Here is a 24,404-nt window from a genome sequence, read left to right as displayed (position 1 = left end):
ACACTTGTTTGCCATCAGAGTCTTAGTTTATTAATATTCTATATATTAAAAATATTTTAAAAGATTAATTAAGGTACTTTGGAATCCTGGTAAGAGGATATGGTCTTTCATTAAGAATTTATGTGTGGGACTCCCCTGGTGGCGCAGTCGTTGAGCGCTGAGTTGCGAAGCTGCCCGCAGCCTCTGCAGAGCCAGTTCGATCCCGGCCGCCAGCGAGGGTCCCACATAGATGCAGACCTCTCCTGCCACCTGCTGCTCCCCTCAGCAGTGTACTTCATCAATCTGCCTGCTCTGCTCTCTGCTCTGACTCTGGTGAATTCTCTCACCCTCCTGCGCTTCTGACTGTACCAGTGCTTGTATAAATAAATAAATAAATCTTTAAAAAAAAATTATGTGCACTTTTAAAAAACTGTATTTACAAAACCATAATTATTTATGATTGTTAATGTAGATTTCCACTTCTAAGTATCCTAATTTAACATTCATATAAAGTTGAAAAATACATTTTACTTATACTCCAATGTTCAAAAATTAATCACACACCAGGGTGACCGATCTACAGTGAATAGAGAGCAAATTGAAAAAAAAATGAAAAAATTAAAATAATAAAACTTGAGAAAGCTCCCACTTAAGGAAAATAGTTGTGAATCAAATGTCACAGCACATTGCAAACTCAAATATTTTTTGCTTCCTAAATGTAATATTTAGATGAATATCCTAAGCAAAAGTGTTTTTCTATTTTATCTATACAACATAATTTTGTTTTATTGTCTTTTGAAACTCTGATTCAAGCATGCCCCTCTTTTATGTAGAACTATGGCCTTGGCTATCATTTTTTTTCTTTCTTAAAATACTGTCTTGGAATTTAAGTAAACAAAATGTAGCAAAATACATCTGATGAGATATGAACATATACCCCAAAATCATATAAAGTGTTGTAAACCTTGAAGTATCAATGGGTTACAACACTGTATGTGTTCTATAGGTATAGGATCACACCCTTCAATTATCTTACTATACCACACTCATAGCCAAGGTACCCATAGTGCTCTACCATAGTCCAAAGGGAACCATCCCCACTTTTCTCTCCACCTTTGCTCTAACTTTCTGGTAGCCTCACCTCTGAAGTATGGTTACTAGGGTTTGTTATTGGTGTGGTTTTAATTTTTTAATGAAATGCTGAAACAATGATAATGGAAAAATTTAACATTTGAAGGAATAAGCTCAATTGCATAGAATATCAAATGAAGAAGAAAAACTTTTCCTAAATCCATATAAACATGGTCCATGTAATCATCAAGAAGTTACTGTATGTGGATATAAATCATAGATTTTGATTTTAATTAAATATCTGGAAACTAAACAATTCACTTTCATCTTGCAGTAGTGTGTGTTTTTTAAAGACAGTATGTAATAAATCAAGTGGCAATAACAGCTGTTTGCGTATCCTGGTCCTATCTCATGTTTAAACAAAGACTTCCTAAATACATATACTATTATTGCAATGTAAGTTGCAGGCATGCCCACAGGTTAATTTATAAAAGAAAGACCAGTTTGGTGCTTCCCTGGTGGCACAAGGGGTTAACACAAAACCTATGAAGCTATTGGCAGTCACTGCAGTACCAGTTCAAACCTCAGCCAGGGAGCTACCCACACAGTGAAGCAGACCTCTCCTGACTTGCCCATTGTTCCCCTCAGCAGTGTATTTCAGTCAATCTGCCTATTCTGTTCCTCACTCTGTCTCTGGTGAATTCTCTCACCCCTCTGAGCACCCCACACCTCTGGCCTGTATCCCAGTTCTTGTATGCATAAATAAATAAATCTTTAAAAAAAAGGACCAGTTTGATTCAGGATACGATTAAGTGAAAATATATTAATCATCTACCTGCCTATCATCTAGCTAGCTAGCTAGCTAGCTAGCTAGCTAGCTATCATTTATCTATATGCTGATAGTTGTTTCATCTCACACTTTTATATAGAATGCCCCTAATTATAGCTGAGAAGAGAACAATTTACTCAGCAAACAAAGCCTATCATTCCATATGACAGTATAGTGCTAGCAGGTTTATATCTGTGGATTATGCAAATAGAGGAGTAGAAAACAACTTGGTTCTAATAAGCAACTCTTACTCAGATGGAATAAAGGGGAATGAGAGAAAGACTCTTTTCAGATAATTATTAAAGTTGGAAGGGCACTTATTCCCAGGGCGCATCTCAGGGAGGACCAGTTTGTTTTGGCTTGTCTCCTCAAGTGGAAATTTAAGTGTGAATTAAAAAATAGCATGCTGAGTTTGAGGAGCAGCTTCTCTCCTTGCCAAAGAGCACCATTGGGTGCAGGACAACCTGTCATTGATTTTGAAGCTCCAATGCTCTTTGTATACCCCTATGGTGAATAGTAAGTAGTTTAATGCTGTTTAAACTAGAAAATTTATGAATAATGTTAACAAACATATTTTTTGTACTGCTGTTCCTTTAACTTGACAGAATGTTGCCACCTGCTCCTTAATAGTTTTTGAATAATACTAATGTAAAATCCTTATTAAGGAACAGAAAGAACAAAATTATTCTCAAAGGAAATATTTATACATGTAAATCTTGCTATACATATGATGAATTTATTTCTAAATTAAAAAAGATATATACAATTCATTTCAATTTAGAGATTTGAAACTTTTCATGCTAATAAAATCTTTATGACAAGTGCTGTTTCATATTAGAATTTGACAAAATAGAATGTAATAGGGTTATTAGAATAGGATTGTTTAGAGGAGATAAGTGGTCTGGGTAACAAGGGTAGGCAAGCAATGCTTCTAGCAACTCAGGCCTATACTGCATATGCAGTAAACTCAATTTATAGACTAAAATACATTTAAATTTTCCACTGATGATCTGTATAATGTAATAAGAGCAATACTTAGTGAGTTTCTGCAATCACTGAATTAAACAAAAATCATGACTAAGTTTTTGAAATGACAAATTGAAAATCTAAATTACATTTATGAAAACAAAGAGAAAAATTAATTTTTCCCTATAGATAGCTGATCTGTAATAACAGATGTATGAGAAATATCACATCCTACACAAGAGACAGGAGATAAGATAGAATAAACAGTGTGATCAGAGGAAAGGAGGGAAAACATATTTACTGTTTGGAGCACCTAGTATGTGCCCCAAACTGAGAACTTTAGGCATTTTATTTCCAGTCCTCATGACAGTTCTACCAGGTAAGTGTGATATGCTCTTCTTTGGCTCAGAAAGAAAGTGAGCCCACCAGAGATCACACAGCCAGAAAGGACGTCTGTCAACCTGTGTTGAGTCAAATCTCGGTTATTTTTGAGAGTTTAGTTGACTGTATTATAAAAATAACTCAACTATTTTTCCTTGGTGAGAACAATCAGTGAATAAATAAGAAATCACTGAATGTTAAAATAGTGAAACTTTGTTTCTACTATCTTTAGACCTGTTACAGTTTTATTTATGTAAAGTTATTGGTTCCAAGCTCAGAAAGAACATAGGGAGCCAAGGAACCTGTCAAAAGACAATGAGGAGTCCTGACAAAAGATATTTAGTTTGTTTTTTTTTAAAGGCAATGCACATTTATTTAGGATAAAAGAATTGTAATTGAAGTGACCATTCATTTATATTATTTTAAATAGTTGTAGTCATTTATTTTTAAGAAAAAGCACATTTATTTGGGATAATTGAATTTTAATTTCAGGTACTTTTTTATTTTAAATAATTGTCAACACTTATTTTCATTTTTTTTTATTTTTTAAGTGTAGCACTTTCCTCTTTTGTTGTTAATTTTTGACCAATGTGTTATTTCTCCTCTCAGATGTTGTCACTATAGTTCTCCCACCACCAAAGCATCCAGATCATCACCATATTCCCTGTGCTCTTTCCCTGGCTTTCACCATTCCCCTCATATAATCCCTCCACTCTTGGACACCTCATATCTATGGTCAGTTTCTAAGATTTGTCTTTGTCTGACACTTTGTTTTGTTTTCTGTATTCCACATGTAAGTGAAATTATTTGATATTTATTGTTGTTCTTCTAATTTATTTCATTTAGCATCACCCCTTTCAGCTCCAGACATGTTGCTGGAAATGGTATGAGTTTATCTTTCTTGATCTCTAAGTAGTATCCCATAGTGTGTACATACCATATCTTCTTGATCTATTCATTTCTTTGGGGGCATTTAGATTGATTCCATATCATGACTATAGTAATTAGTACTGCAATAAACATAGGAATGCAGGTTTCCTTTTAAATTAGTGTTTTTCTGTTCTTTGGGTCGATACCTAGGAATGAAACCCTGTTTGTATAGTAGATTCATTTCTTGTGTTTTGAGGAAACTCGGACCAGGATACATTCCCACCAACGAGGTAAAATTGCTGCTTTTTCTCTACATTATCACCAGCATTATTATTTCTATTTGTTGTTGTTGTTTTTAAATATGCACCATTCCCATAGGTGTGAGCTGGTATCTCATTGTTTTGATTTCTATTTCCTCGTAAAAAGTGATGTTGAATATTTTTTCATAAGCCTGTTCGCCATTGGCATTTCTTTTTTGGAAAATGTCTATTTAACTCTCTTACCCATTTTTTGATTGGTTTGCATGTTTGCTTATGTTGCATTGTATAAACTCTTTGTAGATTATTGATGTCATTCTCTTATCAGATGCAAATATTTCCTTCCATTCAGTGGGGTGTATCTTCATTTAGAACATTGTTTCTTTGCTGTACAAAATCTTTTTAGCTTGGTATAGTCAGTCTCACCTGTTTTTATTCTCCTTTGTTTTCCTTGCTTGTGTAAACAAGTTCTAAAAGTATTTCTGAGTATTATGTCATGAAGTGTTTTGCCTGTTCTATATATTGTATGGTTCCAGGTCTTATACCCAAAATAATATTTATCCATTTTGAGTTGATTTTTGTGCTGGGGTGAGATAGCAGACTAGTTCTATTCTTTTGCATGTTGCAATCCAGCTTTCTCGGCACAAATTGAAGAGGCTGTCCTTGAACCAGTGTATGTTCTTTGCTCCTTTGTGATAGATTGAGCATATATTTGTGGTATTGTTTCTGCATTTTCAATTCTATTCCATTGATCTTCTGTCTATTTTTCTCTCAGTATCATGCTGTTTTATTTATTACAGGTTTGTAAGATAATTTTATCCTGGAACTGTAATATTTCCAGAAAAGTTGTTCTGCTCCTTTTAGTCAGGATAGCTATGGCTAGTTGGGGTCTTTTGTGATTTCATATGAATTTTAGCAATATTTTTTAATATTTTTGAAGAACGCCATTTAAATTTTATTGTAATTGCATTGAATTTGTAAATTACTTAGGGTAGCTTGACCACTTTGATAATGTAGATTCTTCTGATTCATGAGCATGGAATATCTTTCTATTTCTTTGTGTCTTCTATTTCTTTTTTATCAATGTTTTATTATAAATTTTTTTGTATAAATCCTTCACCTCTTTGGTCAGATTTATGCCAAGGTATTTAAATATATTTGTATAGTTGTTAATGAAATGGGTCTCTTAATTTCTTCCGCTTTAGGATGATTTCTTGATTATAGAAGGCAAATGATTTTTGTGTATGGATATTGTATCCTGCCACTTTACTGAACTGGTTTACTATTTTAATTAAATTTTTCATGGATATTTTATTGTTTTCTCTCCATATATTATTATGCCATCTGCAAATAATGTTAGTTTTAGGTATTCTTTGCCAATTTAAATTCCTTTTATATGTTTCTCTTGCCTAATTGTTCTAGCTAGGACTTTCAGTACTATGTAGAATAGTAATGGAGAGAGTGGAGTTTCTTGCCTGCTACTGAATCTTTGTGGAAAGGCTTTCTGCTTTTCTCCATTGAGAATTATGATAGCTGTGGGTTTTCATATATGGCTTTTATTGTGTTTAGATATGCTCTTTTAAAAAAATATTTATTTATTTATGCACACAAGAACTGGGGTACAGGCCAGAAGTGTAGGGGGTAAGAGGATTTACCAGAGACAGAGTGGGGAACAGAACAGGCAGATTGACTGAAATACAATGCTGAGGAGAGAAGTGTGTGAGGCAGGAGAGATCTCCTGCGCCATGTGCATAGCTAACTCCCTGGCTGGCTGGTGATCAAACTCATGCTGCAGAGGCTGTGGATAACTTCACAGTGATGTACTTAACACCTTGTGCCACCAGGGAGGCCCTCGATATGCTCTTTTATCAAAGTTTTTCTAGGGCTTTCATTATAAAGGGATGTTGAAATTTAACAATTTTTTTGATATTTATTGATATGATCTTGTGATATTTATATTTTTGTTGATGTAGTGAATTACCCTGATTGACTTTCAGTTTTGAACCAGCCTTGTGTCACTGGAATAAATTTCACTTGTATGTGGTATATAGTAGTTTTATGTATTCTTGGACTTGCTTTGTTGAGATTATATTAAGAATTTCAGCATCTGGACCTCCTGGTGGCCCAACGGGTTAAGTCTCAGCACTGTGAGGCTATCCACAGCCAATGCAGCACAGGTTCAATCCCCAGCCAGGGAGGTAACCCATAAGGTGTCTCACCCGCTGCTCCCCTCTGCAGTTTATTTCAGTCAAACTGCCTGTTCTGTCCCCCACTCTGTCTCTGGTGAATCCTCTCATCCTCCATACCTCTAGCCTGTATCCCAGTACTTATATGCATCAATAAATAATCTTTAAAAAAAGAATTTTAACATCTGTGTTCATAAGGAAGATTGGCCGATAGTTTTATTTTTGTGTGTTGTCTTTCTATAATTTTGGTTTTAGTGTCATGTTGGAAGTGTTTGGAATGTATCTGGTAGTGTTTCTTCTTTCTCAATTATTTGAAAGAGTTTGAGCAAGATAGATATTTAAACCATCTTCCTTGTGGGCCTCCCTGGTGGCGCAGCGGTTGAGCACTGGCTTGCGAAGCTGCCCGCAGCCTCTGCAGCGCCCGGCCGCCTGGCGGGTCCCACAAGACGCGCAGATCTCTCCAGATGCCCACTGCTCCCCTCAGCAGTGTACTTAGGTCCTTCTGCCTGTTCTGCTCCCCGCTTTGGCTCTGGTGAATTCTCTCATCCTGCCGCGCTTCTGACTGTACTCAGTGCTTTTATAAATCAATCAATCAATCAATCTTTAAAAAAATAAAAAATAAAAAATAAACCATCTTCCTTGTGAAACAATTTGGACTTGGGCTTTTGGGATTTTTTTTTGTAAGAGTTTTGGTTGCTATTTCAATTTCCTTTCTTATAAATGCTTTGTTCAAGTTTTCCATTTTTTCTTGTTCATCCACACATGATTGTATAATTCTAAGAATTCGTTAATCTCATCCAGATTGTTGAATTTATTTGCATATAAATGTTCACAGTAACCTGTAATTATCCTCTGGATTTCTGCTTTGTTGGATGTAATTTCTCTTCCATCATTAATGATCTTATTCATTTGATTTTTCTTCCCTTTATCTCTGTGAACCTAGGTCAGGGATTGTCTGATTGTTTATTTTTTACAGAAGAAGCTGTTGTTTTCATTGTTCTTCTGTGCTGTCTTTTTGACTTCTATTTCATTTATTTTTTTTTTTGTTATTTGTCTCAATGTATTTCTTGATTTCTTCTTTGTTTTCCTCATTAACCTGGTGATTTTTCTTTAGTGTGTCATTCAGTGTCCATATATTGGAGAATCTCCTTGCCCTTTTATGTAGTTGCATTCTATCTTTGTACCTTTATGATCAGAGAAAATACTTGCTATGATTTTAGTCTTCATGTATTTGTTAATATTTGCCTTGTGACTTGGTATGTGATCAATCCTTGAAATGATCCATGTACACTGGAGAAGAATATGTATTCAGTTTTATTTTATATTGAGTGCCTTATAAATGTCTGTTAGGTTCACATATTCTGTATCTTTGTTTTGGAAATTATGTCCTGTTTATTTTCTCTCACTGATTTATCTACTTGTGAGGATAGGGTGCTGAAGTCTCCTACCACATGTGTATTTTCTCCAATGTCTGTTTTCAGAGATCACAGTAATTGCTAATTATCTAATGTAGTTTGGTGCTCCCTCACTTGGTGAGTGTATATCCAGGAGTATTATGCCTTTCTGATGTATTGTCCCCTTGATGATTATATAGTGTCCATCCCTATCAATTTCATTAGCTAGAAGTCTATTTGATGTAAGAATGGCTGCCCGGCCTTCCTTGGGGTGCCATTAGCTTATAGAATTGTTTTTCAATGGTTTGTTTTCAGTCTCTTTTGTATTTAGAACTTAGGTGCATATCTTGGAGTGAGCAGAGAGTTAGATTTTGCTTACTAATGATGCTCTATGTCTTTCTATTATTGAGTTTAGTCTATTGATGTTTAGATTAATACTGAAATGTGGAAGTTTGTTACTGTCATTTTGTTCATATATCTATGGTTCCAGTCAATTCCTTCTTCAGTCCTTTTTGTTCATTTTTCTTTTTGGTTCGAATTTGAAGTTCGTTTCAATATTTCTTGGAGGGGCACTTTAAAGTTTTCAAATTTACAAATATTTTATTTCACTGAGAATCTTATTTCTCTCTCACACAGGAAGGAGAGTATCCTTGGCTGGAATTTTTTTCTTGTCATATTGTGAATATGTCATCTCATTCTCTTCTTGTTCATAGCATTTATTCAGAGTCTAATGTTAGTGTAATTGGTGTTCTTTATAGGTTATTAATTTATTCCCCCTTGTCAACCTCATTTTTTTGTTTAGTCTTGACTCCTGAGAGCTTTATTATGTGTCTTGCTGTAGAATTCTTTTTATTTCAGTAGTTTGGTGTCTTCCTGTCTTTCTGTATTTTTATGTTCATTTCCTTCTTCAAGTTTGGGAAGTTTTCCTCAAATATTAGCTTGAATGTGTTTTCAGCTCCTTTCTTTTCTCTTCTCTTTCTGGGATTCCTATGACTCTTATATTTCCTCTCCTCAGAGAGGCAGATAATTCTCAAAATGTTTCTTCATTCTTTTGTCTTTGTATCTCTCTTTTTCCATATTGATTCTTTTCATTTCTGCTTCTCCAATATTGGTGATTCATTCTTTCATTTGTTCTATTTTCATGATGTTCCCTAGAAATTTTTTACCTCCATTATTAATATTTTTATGTTCTGCAGTTCCTTAATTTTCTTATTTAAGGATTCAGTCTCAATTTTCTGTTATTTGATTGTGTTTCTCATAGCTTCCTTTCATTTTCTGAGTTTCCTTGAATATCTCTGATCTGTTTTTCTGTGAATTTCTGTGTTGTTTGAATTCTTTCAAACTTTTGGGTATGGGTCTTCCTGTCTTATTATTCTGGCTGTTTAATAGATGATAGGTATAGTAGCTGGGGCCTTTGTTGGAGTATATCTGTGAGTGATACAAATAATTTTGATAGAAAAATTTAAATCACAGAAAATATCACTTCATCTGAGAATCAAGTGGGATGGGAGCGTAAGGTCTACCGATGCTTTGGTGGTGGGTGCAATTGAAGTGGGACCCTATACTCCTTAAATAAAAACAACAATGCAAACCAACATTAACTTTATTAAACAAAAGAAAGAAAATATCACCTCATGAGTTTATTATCAACTCTCTTAATCAAGTGATAATCACATGATTTTTAAAAAAGATTTATTTATTTTTATACAAGAACTGGGGTACAGGCCAGATGCGCAGGAGGGTGAGAGGATTCACCAGAGACAGAGTGGGGAACCGAACAGGCAGACTGACTGAAATACACTGCTGAGGGGAGCAGCCGGTGAGACAGGAGAGGTCTGCTACACCATGTGGGATTCTCGTCTGCTGGCCAGGATCAAACCCACACTGCAGAGGCTGCAGACATCTTCACAGTGCAGAGCTCAACTGCCTGCACCACCAGGGAGGCCCAATAATCACATGATTTTTGTCAGCCTTCTTCTATGGGAAAATATAAGATTTTACAAGCTAGCAGTCAAAAACTCTATTTCTTGGAATCTACCCACACCCCCAAAGAAGTGTGAGCTGCTCACTCTGTAACATGGTTGTCCATATGTATGATGATAGAGAAATTCTCTGAGCACAGTTGGAAAGTTAATTGAAGTCTCTAATGGAAGCAAATTATATACTTTCTAAAGTGACAGTATCACACTCTAATAATGTATAATAAAGTGTTTTAGTAAAATCTATTAAATCATACTAGCCAAAAATACCATTAAAATAATTGCTTCCTCCTAAGTTTTTTCTATGTTTTGGCAAAGAGCTACTTCATGTGGCAATAGAGTTTGAAAAAGAAGATATCATAAACTATAGCAGGACACAGAACTACAATGGCATTGTTCTCCCACTTTAGTAATTCTGACATATACTTGCTAAAAAAACACTGTGGCATGGAAAGCTGCTTTCTAATATTATATTTGTATATAATTGAACTCCTGCTCATTGTTCAAAAGGTCATGAGGCTTGATAGGGCTCTTTTTCTTTTGGTAAATTATTTAGCATGAGTATATTTGCTGTGAAAAAGAAAATAGTATGAACATTCTTTGTTGCTCTTCAATGTTTCCTAATTTAATTATGTTTTCTATGCATAATCTCAGCAAAAAAAATCCATCTTTCTTTTTTATATTCTAGCGCACGAATTTTTATCTTTGCTTTTTGCTATACATATCAAGTAAACATGAATCAAATCAATGGATAAGAATTATAATACCAATTAAATGAGTTTGGGTTTGGTTATTATTTTAAGCCTGATCATTTGCTGTTTTTATTAGTACTGGGGGCATTTTCTAAAATGAATCTATATAAAAGAAAGGGGGTAATTTTGAAGAAAATGTGATAGTCATTTATAGTAGAATTAAACAACACAATCTATATTCACCTCTTCTGGTTCTACTAAAGTATTTTCTGAACAATATCGACATGCTTTATTATTTTCAATAAATATGTAGATACCATTTCTGAACAAAATGAGGGTACAAACTGAGAGGTTCTATTATTTCTACAACATCTTACTCTCCAAACTTGCTCACCCTTTGGTACCAACTAATTTGTGTTGTCAAATGCTGGTTGAAGGAAAATTACTTAAGGCTATAGTGAGAGCATCATGAGACTATGACAGGTTACTGACTAAATTTGAGAAAATATGTTCCACAAGAAGTTCTCATTTTCTTATGACCACTACTATTCTTACACCTCCATAAAGCTGAATATATTTTCTAGTTTTCAGATAAGGTAGTATCCTCTAACCATTATCTTTTCTCTCAGTTAAAATCTGTCTTCCTATGGGCAAGAAGCTTCTTTTTTTTATCATATTTAGTATTTCCTGGTATTAATACAGATGCTACTTCAGATCTTCAAATAATTATATATATATATATATATATATATATGTATATATATACACACAAACACTGGGTACAGTCAGAAGCCTGGAGGGTGAGAGAATTTATCAGAGCCAGAGCGGGGAACAGAACAGGCAGACTGATGAAATACATTGCTGAGAGGAGCAGCAGGCACGGTAGAAGAGGTCTGCATGCCATGTGGGACCCTCACCGGCAGCCAGGGATTGAACCAGCACTGCAGAGGTTGCCGGCAGCTTCAAAACCCAGCACTCAACCACTGCACCACCAGGGGAGGCCCTTCAAATAACTTTTATAGCAGCAGTATGGGGAACCTTAAAACAGATAAAGAAATAAGGATACAGAGATTTAAGTTATTTTATCAAGGTACTTATTTTTAAAAGATTTATTTATTTATGAATATAAGAAGTGGGGTACAGGCCAGAGGCGTGGGGAGTGAGAGAATTCACTAGAGACAGAGTGGGGAACAGAACAGGCAGACCAACTGAAACACGGCTGAGGGGAGCAGAGGGCGAGTCAGGACAGGTCTGCTGCACCATGTGGGTTTCTCCCTGGCTGGGGGATTGAAGTCATAATGCAGTGGCTATAGATTACCTCATAGATTATGCCTCAAGTCCTTGAGCTACCAGGGAGGCCCAAGGTACCATTTTTATAGATTCAGATTTGAAATCAGATTTAAATGATACCAAAATACAGAATCTTATGTCTTTGTCACATGAAGTCAGGATTGATTTAAGACCTAGTAATAATGTGCAGGCAGAGTTACTTTCAAAAGGCTTGTTAATACATGGGATGCTGTTGATTCAATTCACCCAAAAGATGCTAACTTTCTTGAAAACACAGTGTTCACCAATATCCAGCCTACTATGTGTGTTTTCCTTCCCTTTATTTCTTATCTCCACTCATTCTCCTGGTCTTTGGACCAGGAGACTTTGTCTTCCGTCTTCCTCATTGACTATCTACCAATTTGACAGTGTGCCTGCTTACATTTCAGGTTTGCCTCTCATGTTCTGTTCATCCTGAGCCATAGGTTGTCTGAGTTCCTCTTTACTACTTTAGTAGATTAGTCAGGATTATTTGTGAACTCCCAATGACTTGCTTATACACTACAAAAATATTTCAAGTGCTGGTTTCCATGCCTCTAGGTATGAAACTCACCAATCAACAGAAAACTCTTAAATGTGATCTCTGGACAAGTCAGTCAGTGAAGTTGCAAATAAATATAATCTGCTAAGTATGTTTCATTGCTTAAAATTGACAATTTACTATAAAGTCATCAAAACCTAATATGTAGTAGGTACTTTATTTGTAAATCATCCTCAAATAGTGGAAAAATGGGTATTGAAGACTTATACTTTTATATCCCTAGGCTCTCTTTTTTCTATTAAGTAATTCTATTTGAGATTCATCTTTTAACCACTGTTACTTTTATCAATGCTATCCCAGACTGATAAATCCTTTGGACTTTCTCATTCCGACTTTGTTTACGAAGCCTTCATGTGCTTTCCTGACACCCTTAGCATTGATTAAGCAATGTATTTTTTCTTTTCTGCTGAGTTTAGTCTCACTTGGTATTATGATTTCTATTCCTCTGTAAAAAGACATAATGAGGCATTTAAAAGCAACCAGTTTTTTTTTATTATTATTATTATTGTGGTTTAGTACATTGAAAATTTTGAAAGCCCAAATGTCCAAAAATAGATTATTGGATCAAGAAGATGTGGTATATATACACAATGGATTGTTACTCGGCAATCAAAAAAGATAAACTCATGCCATTCACAACAACATGGATAGAGCTGGAAGGGATCATGCTCACTGAAATAAGCCAGAAAGAAAAAGAAAAAATACTGGATGGTTTCACTTATAGGAGGGATGTCGGGGATCCTAATAAGGGATCAGGAAAAAAAAATTATAATAAAGTAAAAATGAAAATCACCAGGAAACTATAAACCAGAGATATTCTGCAGGGGGGAGGAGGGAGTTGGATCAAAACAAAGGTGGGAAGAGAACAAGGGACTATGGTGATGGTGCCTAGGTGGAAATTCCACCCGCTTAGAGAACTATAGTCCCTATAACACAGGGACTATACCGGAGATGATAAAGCATACATTGTATAAAAGTGAGGAATGGTGGGCCTCCTTGGTGGTGCAGCAGTTGAGCGCTGGGTTGAGAAGCTGCCTGCAGCCTCTGCAGCACTGGTTCGATCCCCGGCCGCTGGTCGAGGGTACCCCATGGCACATAGACCTCTCCTGTCACCCGCTGCTCCCCTCAGTAGTGTGCTTCATCAGTCTGCCTGCTCTGCTCTCCCCTCTGTCTCTGGTGAATTCTCTCACCCTCCCCGCTTCTGACTGTATCCAGTGCTTGTATAAATAAATAAATAAATCTTAAAAAAAAAAGTGACGAATGGTGTTAAAATAAATTAAATAATAAAAAATAAAGAAAAAAGAAAACTCTGGGAAGAGTTTGACTTGTGACTGTTTCTTGAGACGTTGTTTGTGGTACTTGTTGGTCTCAGCTGGCAGGTGGGCTCTATGGAGGCTCTCAGATGATAACACTCACATTATCTATTGTCTTTTAATGTTTCAGTAGAAGGCTGAGCTCAACTATGACAGATGTCTGTCTATACAATAGGTAGGAAGGGTGAGATATGAACTCTTCTAAGATGAAGGACCTCAACATCCAGAGAGAAGTTTGTCAGAGAATGAGGCAAAAGCTGAGTATAGAGTATTACTAGAAGCAATGATTAGAAAACAATGTAATTTTCAAAATATAAACCCTGTTGCATGACTTTAAATGTTGTCTCCATCATTTATTAATTGCAAAATTTTAAACAAATATTTAACTTGCACCTGAATTTTCTCTTATGTAAAGTGAAGATTAAAATGACTGCATTTTGTAGATATTGCAAATATTAAATGAGGTGATATCCATAAAGTACTAAACATATTGACTTACACTCAAATGCAGGCTAGTAAGAAAGAACAATAGTCATCACTCACTAGCACCATGCAAACCTGGATTCCCAATTTAAATATTTCTGGGAATATATATATATATATATATATATATATATATATATATGTGTGTGTGTGTGTGTACATATATAATGTTTTGTTTATATATATTGATGTCTTATTTTGTATAATTAAATAATTTGATTTTTTTATTAAGTTATAGTTTATTACTATGAAAAGATAGAGGTTGAAATCAGGAAAGGGAAAAGACACATGGAGAGAAATTCAAGAAAAAGCAGCCATAAGCCTCCAGATGTTTCTTCTCGGTGGAGTAACATTGGGACGCATCATTATGAAAAACTTAACTGGCAGATTAATAGAGCATGGCGCAATTCTTTAGGCATATGGAAACATTCTTATCATCAGAATATTTCAAGGGTTCAGGAGTTATTTCCCAAGAGTGTGAAGACATACTTTTATTTAGTATATGCAGGGTTTAAGCAACTATGTCTGCTGAGATTCTCTTCCTTACCAAATACTAATATAAGATGTTATTAATAGGGTCAACTAAGACAGGGCAGAAAGGAACTCTGTACATTAATCTCGATTTGTCTATAAATCTAAATTATAAAAGTTTCTTTAAAAATCAAAATCAAATTGGATCAATAGGTTATATTATATATTTAAAACACATATATAACACACATATTACATATATAATAGATATATGTAAATATAAATATATATATATTCAGACTGAAAATATTTCAACACGTCTAGATTTTTTAAAATATTTATTTATTGATGCATTCAAGAACTGGGGTACAGGCCAGAAGTGCAGGGGACGGGGGTGAGAGGGTTCACCAGAGACAGAGTGGGGAACAAAACAGGTGGATATACTGAAATACACTGCTGAGGGGAGCAGCAGGTGAGACAGGAGAGGTCTGTCTGCTGTGCCATATGGATCAGTTCCCTGGCAGGGGTCAAACTCATGCTAAAGTGGCTACAGCTAGCTTCATAATGCAGCAACTTAACACCTTGTATCACCAGGGAGGTCCCTCTCTTTTAGTTATTTTATCTAAATGAGATTTTATCATAAGAGATTCTATCACATTGATTTGACCAGGTGCTTTAAATTTTCTACTGGCTTCATATTTTTAAGGAAGGGATAGGGCTTTTTTCTCAACAACCTTAGTTTCACACTCGATAGCCAAAAAGTGGGAAAAAGTCAAATGTTTATCAACTGATGAATAAATAAAATATAATTACAGTCAACATTGAATACAATACAGTACTATTATCAACTGCAACAAACTTGAAAACATATTCAGTGAAAGCAGTCAGACACAAAAGAGCACACATAGTATAATTTATGTGAAATGTCAGGAATAGGCAAATCCAGTAACAGCAGGTAAATTTATAGTTTTTAGAAAATGAAAAGATGGAGAAATGGTAGTGACCAGAAATAGTAATAGATTTTTCTCTTTAAGTTAATATAAATGTTATGCAATTAGATAGTGGTGAAGGTTGCAAAACTAACTAAGCAAAAAAAAAATTAATTTTACATTTTCAACAGGATTAATTCATGATATGTTCTATAATTCATATTTTTAGAATTAGGTCTCGCTTGCAAATAAATTGTCAGGTTAAATTTTACTAATGCCTGCTCTGTACATTACACTGGATAGGCAAATACATCAATTTTTAAAATAAATATAATTGTAGTACTTCCAAATATTCCCTTTCTAAAGCTTTTTCCTTTCATAAAATATGCACAATTGCTTACCTTTATAGACTAACTAATATTATAAACAGGAAATGGATTCCAACTACTGGTTTTCTACACTTGTCTGAATTACAGTTTGCTAAATCAAGTGCTATTGTTAATTTATTGTCTGACCTAATTGAAAACAGTAGAGTGGGTTGTTTTTGGTTTTGTAGCATTACAGAATTATGTGCAATCAATGATATGATTATCGTTCCAAAATATATACACAGACTAGACATTTTTTAAATATAAAAACATTAAAATTCCCTGTTTTAGTGGAATTGAACATGTATATTGTGACAAATGTGTTTATCCTCTAAAATAAAAACAAGAAAAAGATATTTTTGTATTTTAGTTTAGTGATGGTTTCAATTTTAATAAAACATTTGTATCTTGATTTTTAATGATATTAAAAGAATTCATAATAAAAACAACAATTTTAAATGATGTGTATATGTTATATATAAAAATAACTTGAACAAGAACAGACACAGGTATCAATAGAACCAAATAGAAAACCCAGAAATAAACCCACAGATTTATGGTCAACTAATCTTTGACAAAGGAGCAAAGAATATGCACTGTAGGAAAGAAAGTTTGTTCAATAAATGATGCTGGGAAAACTGGGTCGCTACATGCAAAAGAATGAAATTTGACTACTACCTCACACCATGCACAAAAAACAACTTAAAATGGATTAAAGAACTATACATAAGACCTGAAACCATAAAATACATAGAAGGAAATATAGGCGAAACACTACATGACATGCACCTCAAAGACATCTTTACAGACACATCACCCAAAGCAGTGATAGTGAAGGCAAAGATCAACAGCTGGGTCTACTTCAAATTAAAGAGCTTCTGCATAGCAAAAGAGACAATAACCAAAACAAAGAGAAACCCCACAGACTGGGAGAACATTTTTGCACACAACACTAATGATAAAGGACTGATCACAAAAATCTACAAAGAGCTGATGAGACTCAATAAAAGCAAAGAAAATAATCCAGTCAAAAAATGGGCAGATTAGTTAAAAACAAACTTCTCCAAAAAGGAAATGCAAATGGCCAACAGGCATATGAAAAAATGTTCAACATCACTTGTAATCAGGGAAATGCAAATTAAAACTACCATGAGATACCATCTTACACCAGTGAGAATGACACATATTAAAAAAACTAGCAACAACAAATGCTGGTGAGGATGTGGAGAAAAAGGAACTCTCCTGCACTGTTGGTGGGAGTGCAAACTGGTCCAACCACTATGGAAAGCTGTGTGGAGATTCCTCAACCTGCTAAATATAGAGCTTCCATATGATCCAGCAATTCCACTCCTAGGTATTTACCCAAAGGACACAGAAACATTGATCCCAAAGGGCTCCTGCACCCCTATGTTTATAGCAGCACTATTGACAATAGTTAAGCTTTGGAAACAACCCAAATGCCCAAAAATAGATGACTGGATCAAGAAGATGTGGTACATATACACCATGGAATATTACTCAGAAATCAAAAAAGAAAAACACATGCAATTTGCAGCAACATGGATGGAGCTGGGAGGGATCATGCTCAGCGAAATAAGCCAGAAAGAAAAAGAAAAACACCGGATGGACTCACTCATAGCAGGAATCTAGAAAACTTAAATAAGGGACCAGGAAAATGAATAACTATAAGAAAGTGAAAATCAAAATCAACAAAAAACTATGAATCAGAGACACTCTATGGGGGGTGAGGGGCGGGGAGGGGAGGGATTGGGGTCAAAATAAGGGTGTTGCAATTGTATGGGGAATATAAAAATAAAATTTATTTAAATAAATAAATAAATAAAAAGTTATGCTATCTCTTAAAATATGATCATCCCTCCACCTTCTCAACTTAGTCATCATAATGGGCCTCCTCTTTTCACTCAATTTAAAATTCTGTTGTTGGAATTCATGATCTCGTGTTATTGTTAGCTCTCCTTTTAATAGTTGGCCTGTCTATGATGTTCTTTTTCATTTTTCAGGTATTGGAGGTCTCAAGGGAGCATTATCTCAATGAGAATGAGTAAAATGACACTGCAGGGTGGAATAGTGGTGTTAACAGGTCACTGAGTGACAGTTGAGCCTTCTTTCAGAGGTGTCAGCCAGACTAGCACTGCCAGGAGCACATGCACTATCCAGTAAAGTATGTCAATTTAGTCTTGTCACAATCTCTTCAAAGATAGAGCTCCCTTTAAAAGTCCATTTTGACAAGGCTAAACCCTACTCACACCAGAGGAGAACATGCAAAGATCTAATGGGGAAATACCTGTGCTATAGGTCACCAAGGAAGATGATCCAGTTTTGCAATGACTCTGGTTATGAAAATAAATAATAAAATTTGAAATTGCTGGGGATCTCCTGGACAATAACTACCCTATACATCCTAAATTCAACTTACAGATGATGAACTTATATTTTTAGAATATGATGGTAAATTTTTCTATTAAATGATTAATACTGATGACATTTTTAAAATTTTATTGTCATATTTTAAAGTAAAAGTGAAGTTTCCAGACATCCATGTAAATGTTTAAAATTCCCGAAAGACATTGCAAGCTGTTGAGCCTCTCCTCTAATCTTTCCCCAGTTTGAGAAGATTGAAGTTGAATATGGATAATAGAACTAATACTGCTATAGTTTACTTAAAATGATTTATTTTTGCCTTGTCATTTTTAAATACTGCGCTTATTACTAAGCAGAATTAAGAGTCATCTACATGTTCACCACATAAATGATGTTTGCAGTTAAAATCTCCCTAAATTTTTTAATTAATAGCAAATCTCACTTTTAATCTTAATGAAACAGGAAAAACAAATGAACACTTTTATAAGGCCAATTGTAGACTTTACATTTAATTAATGAAACTCTATTAAAAGAGGAACCAGTGATTATAGGAGCTGTCACTCATGACAGTGTAACATAATTTCACATTTATGTCTAATGGTTGATCAAGGGCATTTCTGAACTTATTTTAAAGCATCACCTCTTTAGATCAATAGCATATAAAGTATTTTTAAATAAAAGACAAGAAAATGTAGGGAAAAAGAACAACACAATAAAAGGATAGTTAAATGTCTCCAGTAATAATTGCATTTTTAACCAAATGTTAAGTGAAGAAAGTTGTTAAAGAATATGTTCTAGTTAAATATCAGATTTTGTTCTATTAATGACAATGTATTTTTCACATATTTACAATATGACAATTAAGAGTGATGAGTAAGAACTTGGTAACAAATATTAAGAGTTATATATATAACTCAGAGAAGAATTTTCCCCATTTGGTCTATTACCTAACTCCCTTGTAGCAAAAGGGAAATGTCAGTACCATGTATTCTTCAAAATAATACAGTTAAGCCAGATTCAACCCTAATATTTAGTAAGTGTGGTTATTTCAGAACAGTTCAGACTCCTGGGCCTTTTTTCCCCTTTTCTTTACCCTCATTTTAGTACTGAAATATCATTAAATAAAAATTAAGGACAAATTATCATGAAGAAAAAGACTTCATTGAAATGAGGTAAAGTGAGAGTGTCCCTCATCTCACCAAGGTAATGGTGGTGTAAAGAAAGGAAGACATTGAGTTAATTTTAGTAGCAATTGATGGTGCCAACATCTTCTCCTGCAGGATGACCACGGTCATCTGTGTCATCATGCCCCTTGTATGCAGACCCCATCTGGAGAGTTTGGGAGCAAAGTCTACAAGATAATAGTAAAAAGATCATAAAAAAGCTATAAAAGAAAGCTTTACAAACATTTCAATAATCTCCCTATCCTTAAAGTTATAAATGTATGTGGCTGATATAAGACATAAAAATCCAAATACAAATTCATATCAAGATTTATGATGGCTTAGTGTCTCAAACAGGAGGAATCAAGAGTTGTGAATTGATTTCTGCTCAGTACTCTGAATTATTTTGTAAAATTATAATCCGCTTTCCAAATAAATACCATCAATTAAATGTATTTTTCTAACAAATTAAGGAAAATTCAAGAAATCTCTGTTCAGAGTTAGTTTTATTCATATTTCCTCTAAAAATTACTTTTTTACATTTCTTGTGAAAGTGTTGTATTTAAGACAGTTTATTCTTACATACTTAAAACCCATTTCTCAAATTTTACTCTTTAAATAAATATATACGTATATCTAGTAACCTTGATTTAAGTAACAGAGCATCATATATAAAGTAGAATGGTAAAAATAAACTCTACAAAATAAGCTCTACATTGTTAGTAATAGAGAAGGGAGACTTCTCTCTAATATTTGAACAGTTCTTTGGAATAATTTTCTCATAACTGTATCAATTTATGATATTTTTAAATAAATATTCCCCAACAACCCTTCCTGCTAACAACTTTGAGTGGACTCATTTCTTTTTTTTCTTAATGCCACTATGCTATGGCATAATTAGAACATTCATTTCCTTTGAATTTACTTATTTGAAGAATACCTGAGCCACTGAAACAGGTTTAAAGAGTGACAAAAGAATACTGGCAAAATTCCAGAACACTGCTGCCCCCTGGAAGGAAGTTTGAGCAGCACATTTGACTGTTATAGTCAAAACCTTGGGAAAGAGAAGCTCTAAAGAAGAAGCAAATCTTGCACTTCACCTTAACATGTTTTCATGGCCACTTCAGTTTTCTCTGCCCTTAGTTTGCATCTAATTCCAGGCAATATATTGTTGATCAAATCCTAAACTTACAATCTAATAGATTTCACGCCTCTCTTAGGAGATTCTTTTAACTATGTATTAGACAGACAAGCAAACTTTCCTTGACAAAATATTTTTTTTAATAATGTTGATGAAATTTTAAGCTATTATTTGTACTAATTTGAGATTTAAAGCAGTGTTGTAAATCTTGCCTGGGTGTGTAATAGCTTGTGTCTCTTCAGTAGAAATGAAAAATTAGCAATGTTTGCTCATTCGCTCCTCACAGAGGAAAAGAAAGCAGTTTATATCATCCCCAACTTCTACATGAATAAACTGAAGTTGAGTTTACATAAAAGACAAAAAATTACAAAGGTAGTAAGTAAAAACAGAGTATTTACTTCTTCACTTATTCACGCATATAATTAAATGCCTTCTTTTTGTATGTCTCCTTTCTGTACTAAGAACTACAAATATAATGATGATGTGCAACTACACTTCTCTCTATTAAATCCAATACATATGCTTTAAGCAATCCCAGATTTTCTGTCATGGTGTATATAAGAATACATCATCATTGAATGACAAAGGAAATGACACTTGAGCAGCTGTTACAGAGGCAATAAAAATAATGTATTGCCTTACAGAAAAGGACAGTTTGTCTTTATTAGGATCAATGATGAACAAATTAAAAATAGAATACCGTCACACCACAACATCCAAAACAGAACACTCTAATTTTATAATGTTGTGTTGGCTCCTTTAATTTGGTAATACAGCAGAGCTGATAAATCACACAGGGAAATATGAAAATCAGGACCTCATAATTATATAATATGTTATGAATATGAATGCAGATTCTCCAAGCAACCTGAGACAATGCAGTAGATGTGTTATGGAACTTTCGGTGTGTGAGAATCTTTCTGTTCCCACGGACCCATTGTGCATCTAGATTCTAAGATATTTCCATATTTCCATACCCACCACTATAAATCTAAAAGGCCACCATTGGAGAAGCATCAGAGAGGTTTTTAAATAAGAGGACCAACCACCATCATCCACAAAGACAAAGGAAAATAGTTGCAATAAAATATTTTAAAATTCAAAGATGTTATATACTAATCAAAATTATCATATTCGGAAAGCAAGGTTGTTGTAGGATTGCCAGGTGCATTTGACAAGCTCCTATTAGGGCCACCAGTTAGCTATTCTGGTGTGTGAGAAATCTTTCTGTTCTCTTAGGCCATGGGTGCTACATTAAAAGTTTATGATGAATTTTTCAAAATCCCTTAATCTTACCAACCTTCATGTATCCCTCTTCTCAGTTAATTTCATAATAAATATATCATCTATTTATGAGAATGCATTACATGTTTTAAAGGGGTTAATTTCCATATTACATGAAAATTATATATAATACATGTTATCCCTATACAGAGAGAAAAAATGAGGTCAGTAAAGCAGTAAATGCTGGGCATGTTCTCAGGCCATGTATTTATTTTATGGAGATGAAACCTCATCTGATCCAGTGCTCTTTGCTGTTCCTGTACTCCAGCTTCCAATCTCCTGATGAATCGTTACATCAACAGATCTCCCTTACAACTAATCTCGTGAGAGAGAGAGAAAGAAATTTTCTGTTATTTTTGGAAACCTAACTTTTCTGTACTTGTTACAGAATCTTCTATTGGCTCATGCTCATATTACTTCAAATCTGGAAGAAGATTTACCTCTGGTAGATCTCATCCCTATTGCTTTTTACTAGTCAAACTGCACAAACATACAGCCTGTGCCCAGTGTCCATTTATTTTTCTCTAATTATTTCCATATGCTTTTGCAACCCATGTTACCAACAATTAAATTAAATTAAGAACTTAGTTAAATTATTTTTTAAGATTTATTTATGCATAGAAGACATGGAGTGTAAGCCAAAGGTGCAGGGGGTAAGAGGATTCTCCAGAGGCAAAGTGGGGAGCAGACAGGCAGATTGACAGAAATACACTGCTGAGGGGAGTAGCACATGAGACAGAAGAGGCCTGCTGTGCCATATGGGTTAGCTCCCTGGCTGGGGATTGAATTTGTGCTTCCGTGGCACAAACAGTTGTTCTGTGACTTAACCCCTTGTACCACCAAGGAGGTCCACTTGGTTAAATTTAATGACAAGTACATTACTATCTCTCGAACACTCCACCACCACATAAATGTTTATTTATGGATAATTCTTTAAAATTAATGTTTTTATGCTGCTTATACCCCAGATTCATTAACTGATATATCAAACTTTACGTAAAAATTAAATGCAGATCTAAAATTTTAACAATCTATGCTTTATCCTTAAGAGTATTTTTTTTTTATTCTTGACAATTTAAATGATTAACCACAGAGTCTCATGTGATTTATTGACTATACCTCACCATAGGGAACCACCAACTATATTTTTAATACTAATATTTTTTAATCTACTGGAAAGGAGTGTAGTTTAAAACTGTAATTACCTCAATAATGCAGACACCTCACAGATAGCAACATGGTGACAAAAACCTTCCTGCAGTGGCCTAGTGATGTAGACTTTCCTGAGACATCAGCATGCTGGGGAAGGCACCCTGAAGGATCCCCACCATGAAAGATTCCCCACAACCACCAGTGCAATCAAAGTGCACTTTCTGAAAAGGCCTGAGTGCACACACCATAGCAGATGAATCAATGTGACTTGAGTGAGCTTTAGGAATAGGCAAAATCCAGTAACAGCAGGTAAATTAATAGATTTTAGAAAATAAAAAGATGGAGAAATGGGAATTGGGCGGAGCAACATGGTGGCGAGGAGATGCTGTGAGTGAGATCTCCCATTAAAAAAAGTTAATAGGGAGGAAAAGCGGCAGGTCCCAGTGAGAACTGGGACACGGAAGATAAACGGATGACTCCAGCAAACTGCCTGAAGTAGAAAGTGGCCATAAAAGAGGACTAGAAGGGAGGAAAGCGCAGAACCTTGCTCTCCTCCCCCGCCCACAAAGTCGGTACTCTCCGACCAGCAGAGAGGAGGAAAAAAACAAACTAAAACGACCAACAAGAACAAGCTACGCAGCAAGCGGGACTGTGAGTGGAAAGGAACTATTGCAGCCACCACACCCCGTAAACGGGCGCTGTGGAGAATCCTGCAGGAATCTCTGCAGCGGTGAGCGAACGGCTCCGGGCGCCATTGGAGAACAAAGGGACTCTGGAGGAGACCTGCACACAGCCCCAGCCGGCCAGTAAGCTTGCATGGAAAAGCGGCGCACTTGGCGCACTTGAAAAGCAAATGCGGATCGGGATCCCGGCTGCCCAGGTCCCCGCATCTGCGACCTAGGCTTGTGGGGAGACGACCTAGGCTTGCGGGGAGACGCGGAGGCCCTCACTGAGGTGAAAGTCCCTCACTGAGTGAGCAGGAACCAGGTGCCCAGGCACGGGAGCAGTGTGCAAAAGGCGTCATTCCTGCGCCACTGAACTGGGCTACAGCCCTTGTCCTGGACCTGAGGGCTTTGGAACTGAGACCCGGGGCACAAAATTTGGGGCATGGGTTCTCCACGACGGTGGGGCACAAGGCAGACACAGCACCCCAAAGCCGTTGCGGTTTGCCCTACCATTCTCGCTCTGTTCCCGTCCCACGGAGGGGGGGGGCATCGAAAAGCAGCCCCTCAAGGACAATAGGA

The sequence above is a fragment of the Talpa occidentalis genome, unplaced genomic scaffold (assembly GCF_014898055.3).
Source record: "Talpa occidentalis isolate TD23 unplaced genomic scaffold, MPIMG_talOcc4v2.1 talOcc4.6, whole genome shotgun sequence".
Lineage (NCBI taxonomy): Eukaryota > Metazoa > Chordata > Mammalia > Eulipotyphla > Talpidae > Talpa > Talpa occidentalis.
This window is presented reverse-complemented; position numbering follows the sequence as displayed.